At 41.6% G+C, this 20842-nt stretch overlaps 1 long non-coding RNA gene across 3 annotated transcripts in view; it reads right to left on the bottom strand.

The window, feature by feature from the left end:
• LOC136154266 (uncharacterized) overlaps window positions 1-20641 on the bottom strand; it is a 35851-nt gene extending 15210 nt beyond the window's left edge. For all 3 annotated transcript variants that reach the window (XR_010660504.1, XR_010660503.1, XR_010660502.1), the window contains exons 1-2: window positions 20559-20641; window positions 6693-6839 (exon numbers count right to left, since the gene is read on the bottom strand). This is a non-coding gene — a long non-coding RNA (uncharacterized lncRNA). The remainder of the gene's footprint in view (window positions 1-6692; window positions 6840-20558) is intronic.
• Window positions 20642-20842: the final 201 nt, after the last annotated feature.

Raw genomic sequence — 20842 nt, 5'->3', positions numbered from 1 at the left:
AAAGACATACACTGAGACATACATAAATCCAGACAGACAGATTGAGTGAGATATTATAGTTTTCTATTTGAGATTTAAAGTATCTCTTTGACATCCCCCCCTTTTTCCCTTCCATTTGAAGTTCTAATTTGCCCAAGGCTGAGGTCTCAGGCAAAGCTGACTGTATATTTCAAGGACATGGAAAGGGTTAACTTCAAGCTTTTCCCTGGGCAGGTCTTTTAACAAGCTAGTTGTTCTTAATTGCACATGCAAAAAGAATTGGTTTTGTAGTTTCCAAAAGTTTCTTTCAAGTTTCTTTTCAATCAGCAATCACACACTCACAATCATTCAGAGGCTAATACAATGCCTCCCTTCTTCCCAAGTCCCCAGGTCTCCCTATCTGATGCTTCCTTTCTGGGAGCCCAAGGAGGTGATCAGTCTCCTCTTCTAGCCATTGGGATAGGTTCGTGCTTGGGGACCGGCCCCAGGGCCTTATCTTATCCTGTGATCATTCCTGGTGAGTTGGTCTGTCCCTCCAATGAGTTCAGTTGGGGTTCGGCCGTCCGAAGAGTCGGAACACCTTTCCAAAGGAGAACCTAGAATACCGTCAGGTGGCGTGCCTCCTCTATCATCTTGGGGTTCCTTTGCTCCAGCACAGCCGAGCCAACCGTCTGGTGTCTGAAGTGGCCAGCGTAGTTGGAATCTCACTGGAGCCTCCAGACATGTTACAGAAACCAGTACTCGAGAAACCAAGCACCATGTTCAGAGAGTTGGAGAACTCAGGTTTATTATGCCAGCGGGCACAGAGGATTTAACACTCCAAGCTCTGAGCCCCAAACAAAGGGATTACAGAGTTTTTATAGACAGACTGTAGTGGGCAACACTAGCTGTTAATAGGCTGGTTTAAACCTAGTGGTTTTGCGTGCCTGGGAACAGTGATGGGGATGCCTGACCTGGAGAGGAATGATTAAGCAGGTTTGCAGGGACTGGGCGATCGCAAACAGCAGGACAAGGGTGAGTGAAATAAACTCCACTTCCTAGTGTTGCATGTCCCCACTTTCTGAGGCTATGTGACCTATGTGATCGAGACTTTGAAAGGGCCAAGCTGAGTTACAGAGGCAGAAGGAGAAGGAGGTCATGTAAAATTTTAACTTTTCCTCTTCAACCACTCTTAGCCTTCCTGTAGGATTTTAATGGGGAACTTTTTTGAAACTGGCAGATGGACTCTTAAACTGATGGAGTGGCTCTCCTAGGTGGTGAGGCCCCAAGGCCATAAAAATTGCTCTGAAGCTGAATTCACACAGCTCAGAATCCGCCTTGAAGGTGAACGGTGGTGCATTGTGCATATCTTAGCCAGATTTTGTGAAGAAGTCTCCCACTGTCCTTGTCCTCCCACTGTCTCTTGTCTGATACCTGATCCTCACGAAGGTCACGGCCATCACGGAGCCCAAGGTTACATGTGCACGTGTTCAGGCAAGTTCCATCATGTTGCTGGTCAAAATCTTGGCCTTCTCTGCCCACCGAAGTTAAACAAAAAACACAAAGATAGAGTGGGCAGGCAGTAGAAAGGTGGCTTTAATTCTCAGCCAGCAGAGAGGAGAACAAAGTAGGCTCATGCCTCAAAAAGAGCCCCCTGTTTATGAGGAATCTAGGGGCTTATATAATCTAAGGGCTCCAAGTCAGGAGTCACTGATGAGGAACAAAGGTGTTAGGATCTTGATTCCTTTCTCTTGCATTGCTTCAAAGTCAGTCATAGACTGGCTCAGTAACACATCCATTGAGCCTGGCAGTTCAGTGAATCAGTGGCCTACTATCTGATATGTAACTACAAGGGGAAGGGTGTTGTAAGGGTAATAACCAGATATAGGATATATTTAGCATAGAATCGAAGAAAAATAGGTGTGAAGTGTAGCTCCTGTAGAGTTAGGGGGCAGAAAACAGTTACAGACATGCAGAGATCAGAACAGTTAAAGTAAAAAGAAACTAGGAATGTTCAGGCCTGCTCACTGTTCTCTTTATCTTCTTTGTTCTCAGGAAAGGGATAGAGAAAAACTCATTTTTTTTTCCCAACATATGGTCCAGAGAAATTTCTTTGTCTAAACATATAACATTTACAACTAAAGACCTTTAAAAATGTGATTGCTGCTGAATGGTTGATGGCATTTTGAGTCTGGCACAGCTCAGAAAACTCACGTTCTTAACAATACAAGGACTTGTCTGAAATCACACCATAGCATCACCTAGGTACTTCCATAGCTGCTTTATTTTGTTTGTGCCAGAAGTCCTCTTGGAGGAGGTCGCCATTAACCCCGCTATAGGGCTGCCAGGCGGGCGATCCACAAACTGGAGAGCAATTACACCGAAGAAGTTCTGGCACTCCTGAGAAAGCTCTAAGCCCCACAATAGACTTCCCAACTTGGGAATCTGACAAAAGGGATTGAGAATCTCCAGGGAAACTGACTTTGAACATCGGTGAGATGTCATTACAGAACTTCCACAGAACTGGGAAAACAGAGACTCTCAGAGGGCAAAAACAAAACCTTTGTGCACCAGGACCCAGGAGAAAGGAGCAGTGGTCCCACAAGAGACTGAGCCAGACTTGCCTGTGAGTGTTCGGGAGTATCCAGTGGAAGCCTGGGTCAACAACGACATGCTGTGGGGTTAGGGCCACTTACAGCAGCAGTCCTGGGAAGCATAGCATGCTGGCACAAATCCTCTTGAAGGAGGTTGCCATTATGCCAATCATAGTTTGGTCCCAGGTCAAAATACAGGGTAGGAACACAGCCCCACTCATCAGCAGAAAATTGGATTAAAGATTTACTGAGCATGTCCTTGCCCACCAGAGCAAGACCCAGTTTTCCCCATGGACAGGCCCATCCACCAGGAAGCTTGCACATGCCTCTTATCCTCAGTCATCAGAGGGCAGAGAGAATGAAAACCACAATCGCGCAAAACTAAGCTAATTGATCACATGGATCACAGTTTTGTGTGACTTAATGAAACTATGAGCCATGCCATGTAGTGTCACCCAAGATGAATGAGTCATGGTGGAGAGTTCTGATAAATGTGGTCTACTGGAGAAGGGCATGGAAAATCACTTCAGCATTCATGCCCTGAGAACACCATGAACAGTATGAAAAGGTAAAAAGGTATGACACTAAAAGACGAACTCCCCAGGTTGGTAGGTGCCCAACATGCTTCTGGAAAAGAGTGGAGGAATAGCTCCAGAAAGAATGAAGAGGCTGAGCCAAAGCAGAAACACCAGGCAGTGTGGCTGTGTCTGGTAGTGAAAGTAAAGTTTGATGCTGTAATATCATTGTATAGGAATACTATTGTATAGGAACCTGGAATGTTAGGTCCATGAATCAAGGTAAATTGGAAGTGGTCAAACAGGAGATGTCTAAAGTGAACATCAACATTTTATGTATCAGTGAATTAAAGTGGATGGCAATGGGCAAACTTAGTTCAGATGACCATGATATCTATTAAAGTGGGCAAGTATCTCTTAGAAGAAGTGGAGTAGCCTTTATAGGTGCCATTAGAGTCTGAAATGCAGTACTTGGGTGCAATCTCAAAAGTGACTTAATGATCTTGGTTCATTTCCAAGGCAAACCATTTGCTATCACAGTAATCCAAGTCTGTGCCCCAGCCACTGATGCCAAAGAAGCCAAAGCTGAACAGTTCTATGGAGACCTCGAAGACCTTCTAGAAAAATTAAAAGTGAAAGTGAAGTCGCTCAGTCTTGTCTGACTCTTTGCGACCCCATGGACTGTAGCCTACCAGGCTCTTCCATCCATGGGATTTTCCAGGCAAGAAAACTGCAGTGGGTTGCCATTTCCTTCTCCAGGAGATCTTTGCAACCCAGGGATTGAACCCGGGTCTCCTGCATTGTAGGCAGACGCTTTACCCTCTGAGTCAACAGGGAAGCCTAGAACTAACACACAAAAAAAGATGTCCTTTCCATCATAGGGAATTGAAATGCAAATGTAGGAAGCCAAGTGATACATGGAGTAACAAGCAAGTTTGGCCTTGGAGTCTAAAAGGAAGCAAGGCAAACTTTAACTGAGTTTTGCCAGAATGCATGGGTCATAGCAAACACCCTCTTCCAACAACACAAGACATGACTCTGCACATGGACATCACCAGATGGTCAATACCAAAAAAAGATTGATTATATTCTTTCCAGCTGAAGATGGAGAAACGCTATATAGTCAGCAAAAACAAGACCAGGGGCTGACTGTGGCTGACATCATGAACTTCTTATTGCAAAATTCAGACTTGAGTTGAAGAAAGTAGGGAAAACCACTAGACCATTCAAGTGTGACCCAAATCAAATCCCTAATGATTATACAGTGCAAGTGAGAAATAGACTCAAGGGATTAGATCTGATAGGCAGATTGCCTGAAGAACTACCATCACAGATTTGTAACCCTGTACAGAAGACAGTGACCAAAACCATCCCCAAGAGAATTAAACGCAAGAAGGCAAACAGGTGTCTGAGGAGTCTTCACAAATAGCTGAGCAAAGAAGAAAAGAGAAGGGCAAAGGAGAAAAGGAAAGATATACCCATCTGAATGCAGAATTCCAAAGAAGAGCAAGGAGAAATAAGAAGACTTTCTTAAGGGAACAGTGCAAAGAAATAGAGGAAAACAACAGAATGGGAAAGACTAGAGATCTCTTCAAGAAAATTAGAGATACCAAGGGAACAATTCATGCAAAGATGGGCACAATAAAGAACAGAAAAGGTATGGACCTAACAGAAGCAGAAGAGATTAAAAGAGGTGGCAAGAATACACAAAAGAACTGTACAAAAAAGGTCTTTATACACCAGATAACCACGATGGTGTGCTCACTCACCTAGAGTCAGACATTCTGGGGTGTGAGGTTAAGTGGGCCTTAGGAAGCTTTACTATGAACAAAGCTAGTGGAGGTGATGGAATTCCAGCAGAACTATTTCAAATCCTAAAAGATGGTGCCGTGAAAGTGTTGCACTCAATATGCCAGCAAATTGGGAAAACTCAGCAGTGGCCACCAGACTGGAAAAGGTCAGTTTTCATTCCACTCCCATAGAAGGGCAATGCTAAAGAATATTCAAACTGCCACACAATTGCACTCATTTCATATGCTAGCAAGATCGTGCCCAAAATTATCCAACCTCAGCTTCAACAGTATGTGAACTGAGAACTTCCCCATGTACAAGCTGGATTTAGAAAAGGCAGAGGAACCAGAGATCAAATTGCCTACCTCCGTTGGGGCCTAGAAAAAGCAAGAGAGTTCCCAAAAAACATCTACTTCTATTTCATTGACTACACTAAAGCCTTTGACTGTTTGGATCACAAAGAACTGTGGAAAATTCTGAAAGAGATGAGAATACCAGACCACCAAACTTGCCTCTTGAGAAACCTTTATGCAGATCAAAAAGCAACACTTAAAACCAGACATGGAACAAGGAACTGGTTCCAAATTGGGAAAGGGGTACATCAAGGCTGTATATTGTCACCCTGCTTGTTTAACATATGCAGAGTACATCACACAAAGTGCTGGGCTGGATGAAACTCACGCTGGAATCAAGAGTGCTGGGAGAAATATCAATAACCTCAGATATGCAAATGACAGGCTTCCATGGTGGCTCGGACTGTAAAGATTCCGCCTGCAATGAGGCAGACATGGGCTCGATTCCTGGGTTGGGAAGTTCCCCTGGAGGAGGGCATGGAGACCCACTCTGGTATTCTTGCCTGGAGAATCCCCAAGGCCAGAGGAGCCTGGCAGGCTGCAATCCATAGGGTCGCAAAGAGTCAGAGATGACTGAGTGACTAAGCACAGCACAGCATGGAAATGACACCACTCCATGGGCAGAAAGCCAGGAGAAAGTAAAGAGCCACTTGATGAAGGTGCAAGAGGAGAGTGAACAAGCTGACCTAAAACTCAGCATTCAAAAAACTAAGATCATGGCATCCAGTCCCATCACTTCATGGCAAATAGATGGGCAAACAACATAAACAGTGACAGACTTTGTTTTCTTGGGCTCCAAAATCACTGTGGACTGTGACTGCAGTCATGAAATTAAAAGACGCTTGCTCCTTGAAAGAAAGCTGTGACAAATCTAGACAGCATAGTAAAAAGAAGAGATATCAGTTTACTGACAGAGGTCCTTCTAGTCAAAGCTATGGTTTTCCCAGTCATCATGTACAGCTGCGAGAAGTGAAGTGAAGTTGCTCAGTCGTGTTCGACTCTTTCCTCCCCATGGAATGTAGCAGGTCAGGATCCTCTGTCCATGGAATTCTCCAGGCAAGAATACTTGAGTGGGTTGCCATTTCCTCCTCCAGGAGATCTTCCCAGCCCAGGGATCGAACCTACATCTCCTACATTGCCAGGTAGATTCTTTAACACTGAGCCACTGGGGAAGCCTGACTTCATGTAATACGTTGCACAGATCAGACAATCAATATGTATTTGTTAAATGAGTTACATGCACATTACTTCATAAAAGTTACTTCAGCCATGCCTGACAGAGATAACGGAGTTTAGTCTAAAAAGGCAAATATAAGTGAGAAAATGCATTCATGTATATTCTCTTTTATATACAAACATACAGATCCTTTAAGAAATTAGATATTTTATTCTAAAATCTCTATATATTTGGTTATAATGAGTTCTATTTTAATAAATAAAAGTCTTAATTTTGAAACAAATGTTTTATTTTAAACACTTACCTTTTAGATCTTATATCTGATGAATCAAACTGGATATTCATAGGTCCAGGATTTATTTCATGATCTCCCTCAGGGATGGGAAGATGCCTAGGATCACTATCCATATTTGCCATTTTTCTCAGACTCTAAGCACTAAAGAAATCAGTCCTGTAATAAATCAGAAAAGAGAAATAATATAAAGTTTAATATAAGAATTATTTTACTACTGATAGGTAATACATTTGCATGTACAAGAAATAAAAAACACAGGAATTTGCTGAAGATATCTTAATGAGATATATGTCTAAAATACTTATATCATCAGAAATTTGCTAAGTTGAAAAGAAGTTACTACTTATTTTCCAGCTTAATAAAAAAAGAAGCAAGGCAATCCATTTCCAGTAATAAAACAGATTAGGCTATTTGGGCTCATTTTCCTGACGAAAACAACTGAAAATACTGGGGAAAATATAAAAAAAAAAATTTTTCAATAGTAAGGAAAAGCAGACCATTTGTAAGTGAATTTAAGGAACCTAGAAAGTAAGTAGCTCGAACAAGTTGGTTCCGTTCTGAAGGTATTTGCTGTGCCAGGAGAAACTGTGCTGGGGTTTTCAACATCTTGTGGAATCGCAGGGAAATAAAAGACAAACACCAAAATTCATCCAAAGCAAGGAATGTGTATAACATATCACCCCCATCCCTATTTTCAATACAGCTGTGACTACAGAGCGCTTCACCATCAGATTAGGAGTTAACAGGAAGAAATTCCAAAGAAAGGCAATGCCAAAGAATGCTCAAACTACTAAACAACTGCACTCAACTCACACGCTAGCAAAGTAATGCTCAAAATTGTCCAAGTCAGGCTTCAACAATATGTGAACCGTGAACTTCCAGATGTTCAAGCTGGTTTTTGAAAAGGCAGAGGAACCAGAGATCAAATTGCCAACATTCACTGGATCATCAAAAAAGCAAAAGAATTCCAGAAAAAACATCTATTTCTGCTTTATTGACTACACCAAAGCCTTTGACTGTGTGGAGCACAATAAACTGTGGAAAAGTCTTCAAGAGATAGGAATACCAGACCACCTGACCTGTCTCCTGAGAAATCTGTATACAGGTCAGGAAGCAACAGTTAGAACTGGACATGGAACAACAGACTTCTTCCAAATAGTAAAAGGAATACATCAAGCCTGTATAATGTCACCTTTCTTATTTAACCTCTATTCAGAGTACATCATGAGAAACGCTGGGCTGGATGAAGCACAAGGTGAAATCAAGACTGCCGGGAGAAATAGCAAAATCCTCAGATACGCAGATGACACCACCCTTATGGCAGAAAGTGAAGAAGAACTGAAGAGCCGTTTTATGAAAGTGAAAGAGGAGAGTGAAAATGTTGGCTTAAAGCTCAACACTCAGAAAACGAAGATCATGGCATCTTGGTCCCATCACTTCACGGTAAATAGATGGGGAAACAGTGGAAACGGAGGCTGACTTTATTTTCTTGGGCTCCAAAATCACTGCAGATGGTGACTGCAGTCATGAAATTAAAAGATGCTTACTCCTTGGAAGGAAAGTTCTGACTAACTTAGATAGCATATTATAAAGCAGAGACATTACTTTGCCAACAAAGGTCCGTCTAGTCAAGAATATGGTTTTTCCAGTGGTCATGTATGAATGTGAGAGTTGGACTATAAAGAAAGCTGAGTTCCGAAGAACGGATGCTTTCGAACTGTGATGTTGGAGACGACTCTTGCGAGTCACTTGGACTACAAGGAGATTCAACCAGTCCATCCTAAAGGAGACCAGTCCTGGCTGTTCATTGGAAGGACTCATGTTGAAGCTGAAACTCTGATATTTTGGCCATCTGATGTGAAGAGCTGACTCATTTGAAAAGACCCTGATGCTGGGAAAGTTTGAAGGCAGGAGAAGGGGAGGACAGAGGATGAGATGGTTGGATGGCATCACTAGTTCAATGCACATGGGTTTGGGTAAACTCCAGGAGTTGGTGATGGACAGGGAGGCCTGGTGTGCTGAAGTCCATGGTGTCAGAAAGAGTCGGACACAACTGAGCGACTGAACTGAACTAAAAAGTGCCTCACTCCCTCACAAGAGAATTGCAAACAAGTTTTCTTGACACTGACCACAGCCTGTGTGTGTGTTTGTATGTTTCTGTGTGTGTGTCTGTGTAGAGGGAAATCTTATACACTACAAACTGTACCTCATGGATTTGCAAGGTGATCAAAGAACACTTAAAGCTATGAACATAATTTCAGGTTACTTGCTTGGTAGAGCTTATAGTAAATTGGCTGAAGCAAATGTAAATCTTTTCCTTGAGGATCCAGAAAATACTGATCCTAGGCCTCACAAAAGGCTTGCAAACAATTCTTCAAGAACAATGAACACTACACTGTCAAATATAAACCAATATATAAAGAAACAAAATGCTATTAGTGAGAACCAGAAGAAACAGCTTCACTAAGGCTTCAACCACATTCTTATTATCAGAATAAAATTATAAAACAATTATGCTTCCTACCTTTAAACAAATAAAGGAAATGTGGATATTTTCAAAAATTAACAGCATGCTTGAAAAGGACTAGAGTGAACACTTAGGCCCAGATAAATAACAACAAAGAAAAAAAATAATGAAACTAAACATAATAGCCAAAATTTAAAACTCAATGGATGTATTTGAAAGTTGAAGAGAGGGTGCTGGCAACATGGTAGAACAAAAGCTACCTTTATCTGTTCCTTTCAAAGGACAACCAGTAAAACATCTATAACATAACAAAAGTGCCTCCACCCAACACACTAGGATGCTGGAGAATTCCACACATCTGTACATCTAAGAGTGAGCAGACTAGATAGAATATTTAGAAGAGGGGGAAACTGAGGGAGGGAGAGACCAAGAGAAGAGTGATGGTGGTGCCTGTAGTCCTAGCCCTCCAGCTTAGCAGCTGAGACTGCAGCCCCAAAAGACTGGATAGCACCAGGGGAGGTGGGCACACGACTCCTGCCTCAGAAGCCGCCATGAACACAGAGGCCAAGACAGAGAACCTTACAACACTTCACCCAGCATAGGTGCCGCTCTCTTCTCCCTCCCCCTGCAATGTCAGAGCCTGTAATTCAGGAGATCCTGGATATGAAGTAAGGGACCACCATCCTGGCTAGAGCAGAAGGCAAGGCACCAGCAACCCTGGAGGCACAAGAAGCAATAATGAGTGCCCAGGGTAACACTGCCAACAGAAGGGATGGAGGATGGAGAGTGAAGATTCAAATATAACTACAGGTAGTTCAGGTAGGAGAAATCAAAAGATTGTGCACCACTTACTGGAAAAGAGAAGAAAGGCCTCTAACTTCTAATCTATTGAATCTGTTATAATCAAGCCAAAAGGTGTTTGCCACTTGAAATTTGTCTGTGGAGAAACAGTTCATTAGGCACCGTGAACCATAGTAACACTGCGCTGCTGCTGTTGCTAAGTCGCTTCAGTCGTGTCCGACTCTGTGTGACCCCATAGATGGCAGCCCACCAGGCTCCCCCGTCCCTGGGATTCTCCAGGCAAGAACACTGGAGTGGGTTGCCATTTCCATCTCCAATGCATGAAAGTAAAAAGTGAAAGTGAATTCACTCAGTCGTGTCCGACTCTTCACGACCCCATGGACTGCAGCCTCCCAGGCTCCTCCGTCCTTGGGATTTTCCAGGCAAGAGTACTGGAGTGGGTTGCCATTGCCTTCTCCGAACACTGCACTACAAAATGACAATTCTCCAAAAACTAAATGTAAAGTAATGAAATATTGTGACCTAATTGAAACAGATTCAAAATATTTGTCATGAAGAAACTCCACAAAGTAAAAGAAAACTCAAAAAAGCAGATTCAATGAGCTCAGGAATAAAATTAATGAGCAGAAGTAATACTTTAACAAAGAGATTTAAACTGTAAAATAGAACTAACTGAAAATTCTAGAGCTGAAGAATTCAATAAATGAAACGAAGAATGAATTACAAAGCAACGGAAGTAGAGCAGACTGGATAAAAGACAGAATTGGCAAGTTTGAAGATAGAAATCGAGAAAGAATACCAGTAGCAGAGGAAGAAAATAAGATATTTTTTTAAATCAGAAAATTCTACAAGAGCTGACTGATTCTTTTAGGAAGGACAACATTAGGACGTTGGGTTTTCCAGAAAAGAGAGAAGGGGACAGAGTTTATTTAAAGAAATAATAGCTGAGAATTTCCCAAGCCTGTGGTAAGAACTGGATATACAAGTCTATGAAGCTAGGAGAACATCTAATTACCTCAATGCAAAAAGAACTTCTCTAAGACACATCATATTAAAACTGTCAAAAGGGGTTTCCCTGGTGGCTCAGTGGTAAATGATCCATCTGCCAGTGCATGAGACATGGGTTCCATCCCTGATCCAGGAAGATCCTACATGCCAAAGAGCTACTGAGCCCATGCACCACAACTATTGAGACTGTGCTCTAAATCCTGGGAGCCACAACTACTGAAGCCCATGTGCCCAGGCATGCATGCCACAGTGATGAGAAGCCCTTGTACCACAACTAGAGAGCAGTTCATGCTTGCTGCAGCTAGAGAAAGCCCATGCAGCAATGAAAACCCAATAAAGCCATAAAAAATAACAACAAAAAACTGTCAGCAGTGAATCACGAAGAAAAAATTTTAAAAGTAGCTAAGGGAAAAAGGATAGTAACCTATAACGGAATCTCCATTATACACAGAAAATCCTACACTGCCACCAGAAAACCACCAGATGTCATTGATGAATTCAGTAAAGTTGCAGTATACAAAATTAATATACAGAAACCTGTTGTTAATTCCACACCCTAATAATGAATTACTCAAAAAAGAAATTAGGAAAATAAGTCCATGTACCACTGCATCAAAAAAGAATAAAAAATCTAGAAATGAACTTATCTAAGGAGGCAAGAGACCTGTACTTGGAAAACTATAAGACACTGATCAAAGGGATTGAAAATGACACAAATAGATGAAAAGATATACCATGTTCGTGGGTTGGAATTAATACTGCTAAAATGACCATACTACCCAAGGTAATCTACAGATTCAATGCAATCACTATTAAAATACCAAGGGCCTTTCTCACAGAACTATAGAAAAATTATTTTAAAATTTGTATGGAAATACAAAAGACCCTGAATAGCTAAAATAATCTTGAGAAAGAGAACAGAGTTAAAAGAATAATGTTCTTTGACTTCAGACTATACGACAAAGCTACAAAAACAAATAATAATAAAAATCACAACTATGACATAGGCACAAACACAGACAAACAGATCAATTAAAGAGGATAGAAAGCACAGAAACAGACCTATGCACTCACAGTCAATGAATCTATGACAAAGGAGGCAGGAATACACAATGGAGAAAAGAGTTTTTTTCAAAAAGTGGTGCTCAGAAAACTGGACAACTACATGTAAAAGAATGAAATTAGAACATTTTCTCACACCAAATACAAAAATAAACTCAACATGGACTAAAGACCTAATATAAGACTGGAAACCATAAGAACTCCTAGAGGAAAACATAAGCAGAACATGCTAACATAAATCACAGCAGTATTTTTTTTTTATCTGTGTGCTAAAGCAAGGAGAAGGGGATGATAGGGGACAAGACAGCTGGATGGCATCACTGAATTAATGGACATGAGTTTGAGCAAACTCCGGGAGATGGTGAAGGACAGGGAAGCCTGGCGTGCTGCAGTCCATGGGGTCACAGAGAGTTGGACATGGCTGAGCAACTGAACAACAAATGCTAAAGCAAAGGAAATAAAAGCAAAAATAAATATGACCTAATCAGACTTAAAAGTTCTTGCATAACACGAAGGAACCAGTGACAAAACAGACAGCGTACTAAATGGGAGAAAATATTTGCTAATGGTATGACTGATAAGGGGTCAAAATTCAAAATATAGAAACAGCTCATACAACTCAACGAAAAAATCAAACAATTTAAAAATTCCGCCCAATTTAAAAATGGGCGGAAGACCTGAATAGACATTTTATAAAGAAGACATACAGATGGCCAACAAGCACAAGAAAAGATGCTCAACATCATTAATCATCAGGGAAATTGAAAACCACAATTAGATATCACCTCACACCCATTAGAATGGTTATCATCAAAAAGGTAAGAAATAACAAGTCTTGGTGAGTATGCCGATATAAGGGAACACTTATGCACTGTTGCTGGGAATGTAAATTGGTGTAACCACTGTGGAAAACAGTATGACTATTTCTCAGAAAAACTAAAAATAAAACTACCATATGACTCATCAACTCCTCTTCTGGGTATATATCTGAAAAAAAAAAAATGAAAACCTTAATTCAAAAAGATACAGGTACCTCAATGGTTAGAGCAGCATTACTTAAAACTGTCAAGACATGGAAGCAACCTAAGTGTCCATCAACAGATGAATGAATGGATAAAGAAGGTGTGGTATATGTACAATGGAACACTTTGTTGTTTATTTGCTAAGTTGGGTCTGACTTCTTTGTGACCCAGTGGACAATAGTCCGTTAGGCTCCTCTGTTCATGCGATTTCCCAGGCAAGAATATTGGAGTGGTTTGCCATTTCCTTCTTCAAGGGATCTTCCCGGCCAAGGGGCTGAACCTGGGTCTCCTGCATTGGCAGGCGGATTCTTAACCACTGAGACACCTGGGAAACTCTAGATATTTCCTTAGTAAGTAAGTAGGTGGTAGTCACTCAATCATATCTGACTCTTTGTGACCCTGTGGACTATAGCACAGCAGGCTCCTCTGTCCATGGAATTCTCCAGGCAAGAAGACTGGAGTGGGTAGCCATTCTCTTCTCCACGGGATCATCCCAATTCAGGTATCGAACCTGGGTCTCTTATGTTGAAGGCAGATTCTTTACTATCTGAGCTACCAGGGAAACCCTAGGCATTTCCTTACTATATCTGACTCTTTGTGACCCCATGGACATATCTGACTCTTTGTGACCCCATGTATTAGAGCGCACCAGGTTCCTCTGCCCATGGAATTCTCCAGGCAAGAATACTAGAGTAGGTAGCCATTTTCTTCTCCAGGGGATCATCCCAATCCAGGATCCAACCTGAGTCTCCTGCATTGCAGGCAGAATATTTACCGTCTGAGTCACCAGGGAAGCCGTAGGTATTTCCCTAGACAGCAATAATCCTTATAGTAGCAGTGAAACAGATGAAAAGTCAATAACCAAGTCAGAGTAGGGAAAAAGTTACCTGCTTAAACAATGGTGGAAATACATGCTTACACTTACATGGTTCTCACTTACTTTGCTAACCAATGCTCTCCACTGTATTGGTTCCTAAACTACACCAGGATGTGGCTGAATTTACAAACAGGATTCTTTGAACTCCCAGAGATGATACTTTCACTGATTATTGAATGTTAGGAAACCAGAAAAGAGGAAAATCTAAAAAGGTTCTTAAATTTCAGTCAGCCTTAATAAAAAGTAGCAATCAGGGTTGAGGAAAATATGAAGGATATTCAGGAATTGACATAAAAGTTCCAGTTTAATCACAAACATCTATTTTTTTTCCTGAGCAAACCTGAAATTTGCATTGTCAAATTAGCCTTTTATTACAAACAAGTAGAAAACTGATATTTCAATGATTTAAAATAAATCATGAATGCATTCAAAGTTCAAATCCAAAGTTCCCAGTGCCTTTCAGAGATTTAATAATATTCAAATAAATATGAAGAATTGTAAGAAAATGGATAATTTTCAGTTGCCTCAACTTTAAATTCCCCCAGAAGGCTGTCTCAAAGGAAATTTAATATCTTTTTTGAAAGTCTTGATGAGAACTATAAGATATCATAAAATCTGATGCATTAGGCTGAGAGGTGAACTGGAGTTTCATAGCTAATATTACAGGACAGTACTATCAATGGTTAAGTAAACTGTTAAATATTCCAAAGCATTATTTTTGTCATAGACTAATACTATTACAGGAGACTAAATACACAAAATGACATAAACAGACATACTCACTTCTATTTCATTCAGTCCTCTGACCTTTAAAACAAAGTCCCAGATGCAAGATTAACATCAAAGATAAGTCATTTAATAATGAGCCCCTAATCATTTAAGATTGGTTTTAGTATGAGGCCTCAAGACAAAAACAGCTTATTAATAACTGGCTTGCTAATACCTATGCTGAAACATTATCTCCACAAAAAGAACATAGAGAACATCAAAAGGAAGCTCCTGTAATGTCTTTTAAAAGGTATTCATTTCAATCAGTTCCAATGAGATGTATGAGACTGGAGCCCACTATATAGAGAGAAGTAAGCCAGAAAGATAAAGACCAATACAGTATACTAACACATATATATGGAATTTAGAAAGATGCTAATGATAACCCTATATGCAAAACAGAAAAAGAGACACAGATGTACAGAACAGAATTTTGGACTCTGTGGGAGAAGGCAAGGGTGGGATGTTTCAAGAGAACAGCTTTGAAACATGTATATTATCTAGGGTGAAACAGATCACCAGCCCAGGTTGGATGCATGAGACAAGTGCTCGGGCCTGGTGCACCGGGAAGACCCAGAGGGATCGGGTAGAGAGGGAGGTGGGAGGGGGGATCCGGATGCGGAATACATGTAAATCCATGGCTGATTCTTTTCAATGTATGACAAAAACCAGTACAACATTGTAAAGTAATTAGCCTCCAACTAATCAAAAAATAAATGGGAAAAAAATAAATTAAAGGTATTAACCGCAAGCATCACCATATTACAAAGAATGTCAGTCCTTTCCACTCCAGGTTCAGAAACTTCCTTTCACAATTCTTTGAGAAAGCTAATTTATAGTACTGGGTTGGCCAAAAAGTTCCTGCGGTTCTAAAGCAAAAACAGAAGATACAGTTTTCATCATTTTTACCAAGAACTTTATTGAACAGCATATTCACCGATTGCAACATATTCACCAATATGCAGATGAAACTACTCTAATGACAGAAAGTGAAGAGGAACTGAAGAGTCTCTTCAGGAGGGTGAAAAGAAAATGAAAAAGCCAGCTGAAAACTCAACATTCAAAAAACGAAGATCATGGTATCTGGTTTCATCACTTCATGGCAAGTAGATGGAGAAAAAGTGGATGCAATAGCAGGTATTACTTCCTTGGGCTGCAAAATCACTGTGGACTGTGACTGCAGCCACAAAATTAAGGCGCTTGTTCCTTGGAAGGAAAGCTATGACAAACCTAGACAGCATATTAAAAAGCAGGGACATCATTTGGCCAACAAAGGTCCATATAGTCAAAGCTATGGTTTTTACAATAGTCAGGTACAGATGTGAGAGTTAGATCATAGATAAGGCTGAGCACCAAAGAACTGATGCTTTCAACTGTGGTGCTGGAGAACACTCTTGAGAGTCCCTGGGACAAGAAGGCGATCAAACCAGTCAATCCTAAAGGAAATCAACCCTGAACATTCACTGAAAGGACTGATGCTGAAGCTGAAGTGCCAATACTCTGGCCACCTGATGCAAACAGCTGACTCATCACAGAAAAGACCCTGTTGCTGGGAAAGCCTGAAGGCAGGAGAAGGGGCAGCAGAGGATGAGATGGTTGGATGGCATCACAGACTCGATGGATATGAGCTTGAGGAAACTCCGGGAAATAGTGAAGAACAGGGATGCCTGGCATGCTGCTGTCCAGGGGTCCAGGGGGTTGCAAACAGTAGGACACAACTTAGTGACTGAATAACATTCACCATTTTGTTTCACTACATTCTGACATTTTTCGGGCAATTTTATAATTCCATCGTCCCAAAGATTTTTATCTTTTTGAGTAAGAAACTGTTTCAGGTGCTTCTTACAATCTTCCAGGGAATTGAAATTTTCCATTAAGAGAATTTTGGAAGGACTGAAATAAATGGAAATCTGAAGATGCAGTGTCTGGTGAATACAGCGAATGAATCAGACCTTCCCAGCCAAGCTGTAACAGATTTTGCCTGGTCATCAGAGAAATATGCAGTCTTGTGTTATCCTGATGGAAGACTATGTGTTTTCTGTTGTCTAATACCAGATTCTTTTCTTTGAGTGCTACTTTCAGTTGGTCAAATGGGGAGCAGCACTTGTTGGAATTAATAGTTCTGTTTTCCAGAAGGAGCTCATAGTAGACACTTCCCTTCCAATCCCACCATATACACAACATCATGTTCTCTGAATGGAGATCAACCTTTGGTGTGGTTGGTGGTAGTCCATTTCACTTGCCCCATGATCTCTTTCATTCCACATTACTGTATGGTAGGTATCCAATTTTTATTGCCCATCACAATTTGTTTTAAAAATGGAATTTTCATTAAATAGAGAATTGAATGCAGAAATATGGTCAAGGTTTTTTTGCTTAACTTACAGGGAACCCAAACATCAAAGCAATTAATACAACCAAGCGGGTGCAAATGATTTTCAATGCTGGATTTGGATTTTCTGAGCATGTTGGCTATTTCCCTTATGATATAAAGTTGACTGTTCTCATTAGTGTCTCGATTTGATCACTCTCAACTTCAACTGGTCTACCTTAACATGGAACATCACCCAGCAAGTAATCTCCAGTACTGTACTTCCTTGATGGCTCAATGATTACAGACGCCACCTGCCAATGCAGGGACACAGGTTTGACCCCTGCTCTGGGAAGAGTCCCCGTGCCACTGGGCAACTAAGTCCATGTGCCACAATTACCAAGATTGTGCTCTAAAGGCTGGGAGGCACAACCACTGAGCCCATGTGCCACAACTACTACTGAAGCCCGTGCACCCTAGAGCCTGTGCTCCACAACGAGAGAAGCCACTGCAATGAGAAGCCCATGCATTGCAACTAGACAGTAGCCCCTCCTCTCCGCAACTAGAGAAAAGCCCACACAGCAACAAAGACCTAGCATAGCCATAAAGAAAGAAAGAAAGAAAAGAAAGCAAGAAATCTCCAGCACAAACCACAAACCATTTTGTCACGTTTGATTAGTCATGCCAACTTCTCCATACACTGCACAAGTCTATTCTTGTGTTTCAGTTGCCTTTTTACCTTTCAGGAAATAAGAAAGCATAAAATGCCAAAAATGTTGCTTTTTTCCTTCCCTCTTCAATATTAAAATAGCTACACAAAAAGTCATCAATTTTGATGATTTTTTTTAATGCTCACTGATATGACAGCTGTTACAATACAATCTAACAGAACTGTTTCAAATGAAGTTAAAGTCAACAAAGCACTACTACAGCATCTTACAGAAAACAACCAAATGAAGTTTTTGGCCAACTCAATACATACGCCAAGATGCTAGCAACAATCTGCGCTAACAGGCACTGGCTTTTCCCCCAAAGAAATGGATAATGAACCCACCATACATGCATTTATGAGTGAGAATTACTAGTAACTAATACTTCTGCACATGGCAGAGTTTTAGATACTACATTTATATTTAGTTTACCAGGCTGGAGGTTGATATTTTTTTTTCGTATAAATGGCCAGATAGTAAATATTTTAGGCTTTGCCAGCCATATGGTCTGTGCAACTACTCAACTTTACCTTGTAGCACAAAAGAAAATATATAAATGAGTAAGCATGGCTGTGTTCCAGTAAAACTACATAAAAAGTACATACATTTGGCAGTGGGCCAAGCTTGGTCATAGTTTATGCACCTATCCAGTACACCAATATAAAAGCAAATGGGGGACTTTCCCGTTCATCCAGTGGCTAAGAATCTGTGTTCCCAATGCAAGGGGCCTGGTGGGTTCAATATCTGGTCATGGAATTAGATTCCATATGCCACAACTAGAGCATCCCACATGCTGCAATTAAGACCTGATGCAGCAAAATAAGTAAATATTTTTAAAAAAAGCTAATGGAACCATACCATTAAAAAGCCAGCCTGGGGAAAGCAGTTTTGTTATGTATATGTATGTTCTTCTATGTATTGTAAGTCTATAACTTCTATAAAGTCCAGAAATGAACTTATCCAAATCGCTTCCTTATGAATTGCTTAATGGTCAACCAACAGGAGCTATAATATTTAAATTCTGATGTGACAGTTGGATGAACAAATCCTTCAAGAGCTGTTAATTTGACAGTGCTGGGAGAGAATGTGGTTTAATAAAGAAATTACCAGTTAAAACAATGCAGTAGTACCAGAAAACCTATCCTCCCACACTGGGGAACACTATTATAAATGCTCTAAAGTTATGTCTAGGGAGGAAAAAAGAAAGAATACTGGTATACTGGTAATGGACTTAAATTTAAGTGTATTATAAAATGCTGGCCTGGTAGGGGTTTTTAACCTATTAATGATATTTTTTTTTTACTTTTATGGTCATATCTCCTTTAAAAAAATAATACTATAAATCATTATTTTAATTTGTAATTCATGCATTCCCATCCTCCTATGCTGTTTATCTTTTATTGTAACTTTTCAGGGTATTATGAAAATCACAATAAACAGTAACTACTTTTACGTATGTAACTGAGATATGCAGCATTTAAGATTGAGAGAAGAAATCTAAGGCTAAAGATTCTCAGAGCTCTAGTGGGCACACCGTGGGAAAGCTGAACTTTAATTTCTTCCAGTCAAAGAATCTATAGGTGATATTTTAGTTTGCTACTTATCTGTCATCTTCACATGAAGTTTGTAGATGTTTGTGATGCAAGGAGATTTTTGTTCAAGTTAAAACAAGGTTTCTTTAACCTACTGGAAAGTTTAAGGGCTTCCCAGATGGCCCTTGTGGTAAGGAATGCACCCGACAGTGCAAGAGAGGGAAGAGACGCTGGTTCCATCCCTGGTTCAGGAAGAGTCCCTGGATAAGGGCATGACAACCCACTCCAGCATTCTTGTCTGCAGAATCCCATGGAGAGAGGAGCCTGGCGGGTTACAGCCCCATAGGGTCGCAAAGAATCTGAAAGGATTGAAGCGTCTTTGCACCCATGCATTGAAAAGTTTAAAGCCTTTGCCTTCAAGGGTTGCCTGGTTACCTTGCATATAACACCAGTAAAAAGATAAAAGAAGGGGGAACAGGTTAGAGTTTGCTAATATACTGATCGCAGCAATAGGTTAAGGCAAGGCTTGAGAGTCATGAAAATTAGGTTTCAGTCAATAACTGGTTGTCTGGTGGTGAGCGACTCAATTTCTTCATCTAGGTGGGCCTGACTTTCCTCATCTGGAAAGTCTCAACGCACTTGATAGCAACTCTCAAAGACCCCTTCTAGCTCTGCTATTTTAAGACAGGAAGATGTCAAGCCACCTACTATCAGGGCACTAGCTCTCACAATCGAGCCGGGGGTGGGGGTCCGGGAGAAGAGTGACGGACTTACTGGTCTGGCCCTCACTCCCCACCCCTCGCCACCGCCATCTGCGGCCCGAGCTCAAGGCATCAAAGGGGTCCCCACCCACCCACCCACTACTTTCCCTCTCTAGCTGTCTCCTACTCCCACTACTATAATTCTCCCAATTCTCCACCTCCCTCCTCTCACCTGGGTCTTCACCCACTGTAACTTTGCCTTTTCCTTAAGGCTTCGGCAGACACGACCCCCACAGTCCCTCGAGTTCTCCCAGCCACGGACTGAGTCCCCTACTTTGCTCGCAACCGAACCCTGCAGGAGCACGCGCCGCCCCTCTGGACAGGACTCCACGGGCAAGAAGCCACCGTTCCGACGCGTTTCCCCAAAGAAACTTCCCCGAGTGACAGCCCGCTCCGATGCAAGCTCAGTCGTTCAGGCCGCTTCTCCCCTCTTCCCTCCGCTCTTTCCCCAGAGGTGAGTTTGCAAAACCCGGAACGTGCTCTACCTGAGCAGGCCAAGCCCAGAAACTCAGAGCGTTTGGCGGGAAGGTGTACACCCCTTCCCCAATCTTCTCACCTTGCCACAGCGAGGCTTTTAGTCCCCTGGACAGGAAAAGGCAAAGGCCTAGGTCGCGGGGGCCGGCGGGGGATGGAGTTCTGAGAGCACCAAGCCGGCAGCCGCAGTCAAACCTCCCGCCGTCGCGGACTACCACTCCCAGAGGGCTCGGCGACAACCAACACGCCTCCCGCCGCAGAGCTCAACCCACCCCCCACACCCCGCCTTCCGCTTCGGCTTTTGTTTGGGCTTCAGCTTCAGAAAGAGGAGCCGCCCGGGTGGACAAATCGCTCCCCCCAGCCGCG

The sequence above is a fragment of the Muntiacus reevesi genome, chromosome X, assembly GCF_963930625.1.
Source record: "Muntiacus reevesi chromosome X, mMunRee1.1, whole genome shotgun sequence".
NCBI lineage: Eukaryota > Metazoa > Chordata > Mammalia > Artiodactyla > Cervidae > Muntiacus > Muntiacus reevesi.
This window is presented reverse-complemented; position numbering and strand designations above follow the sequence as displayed.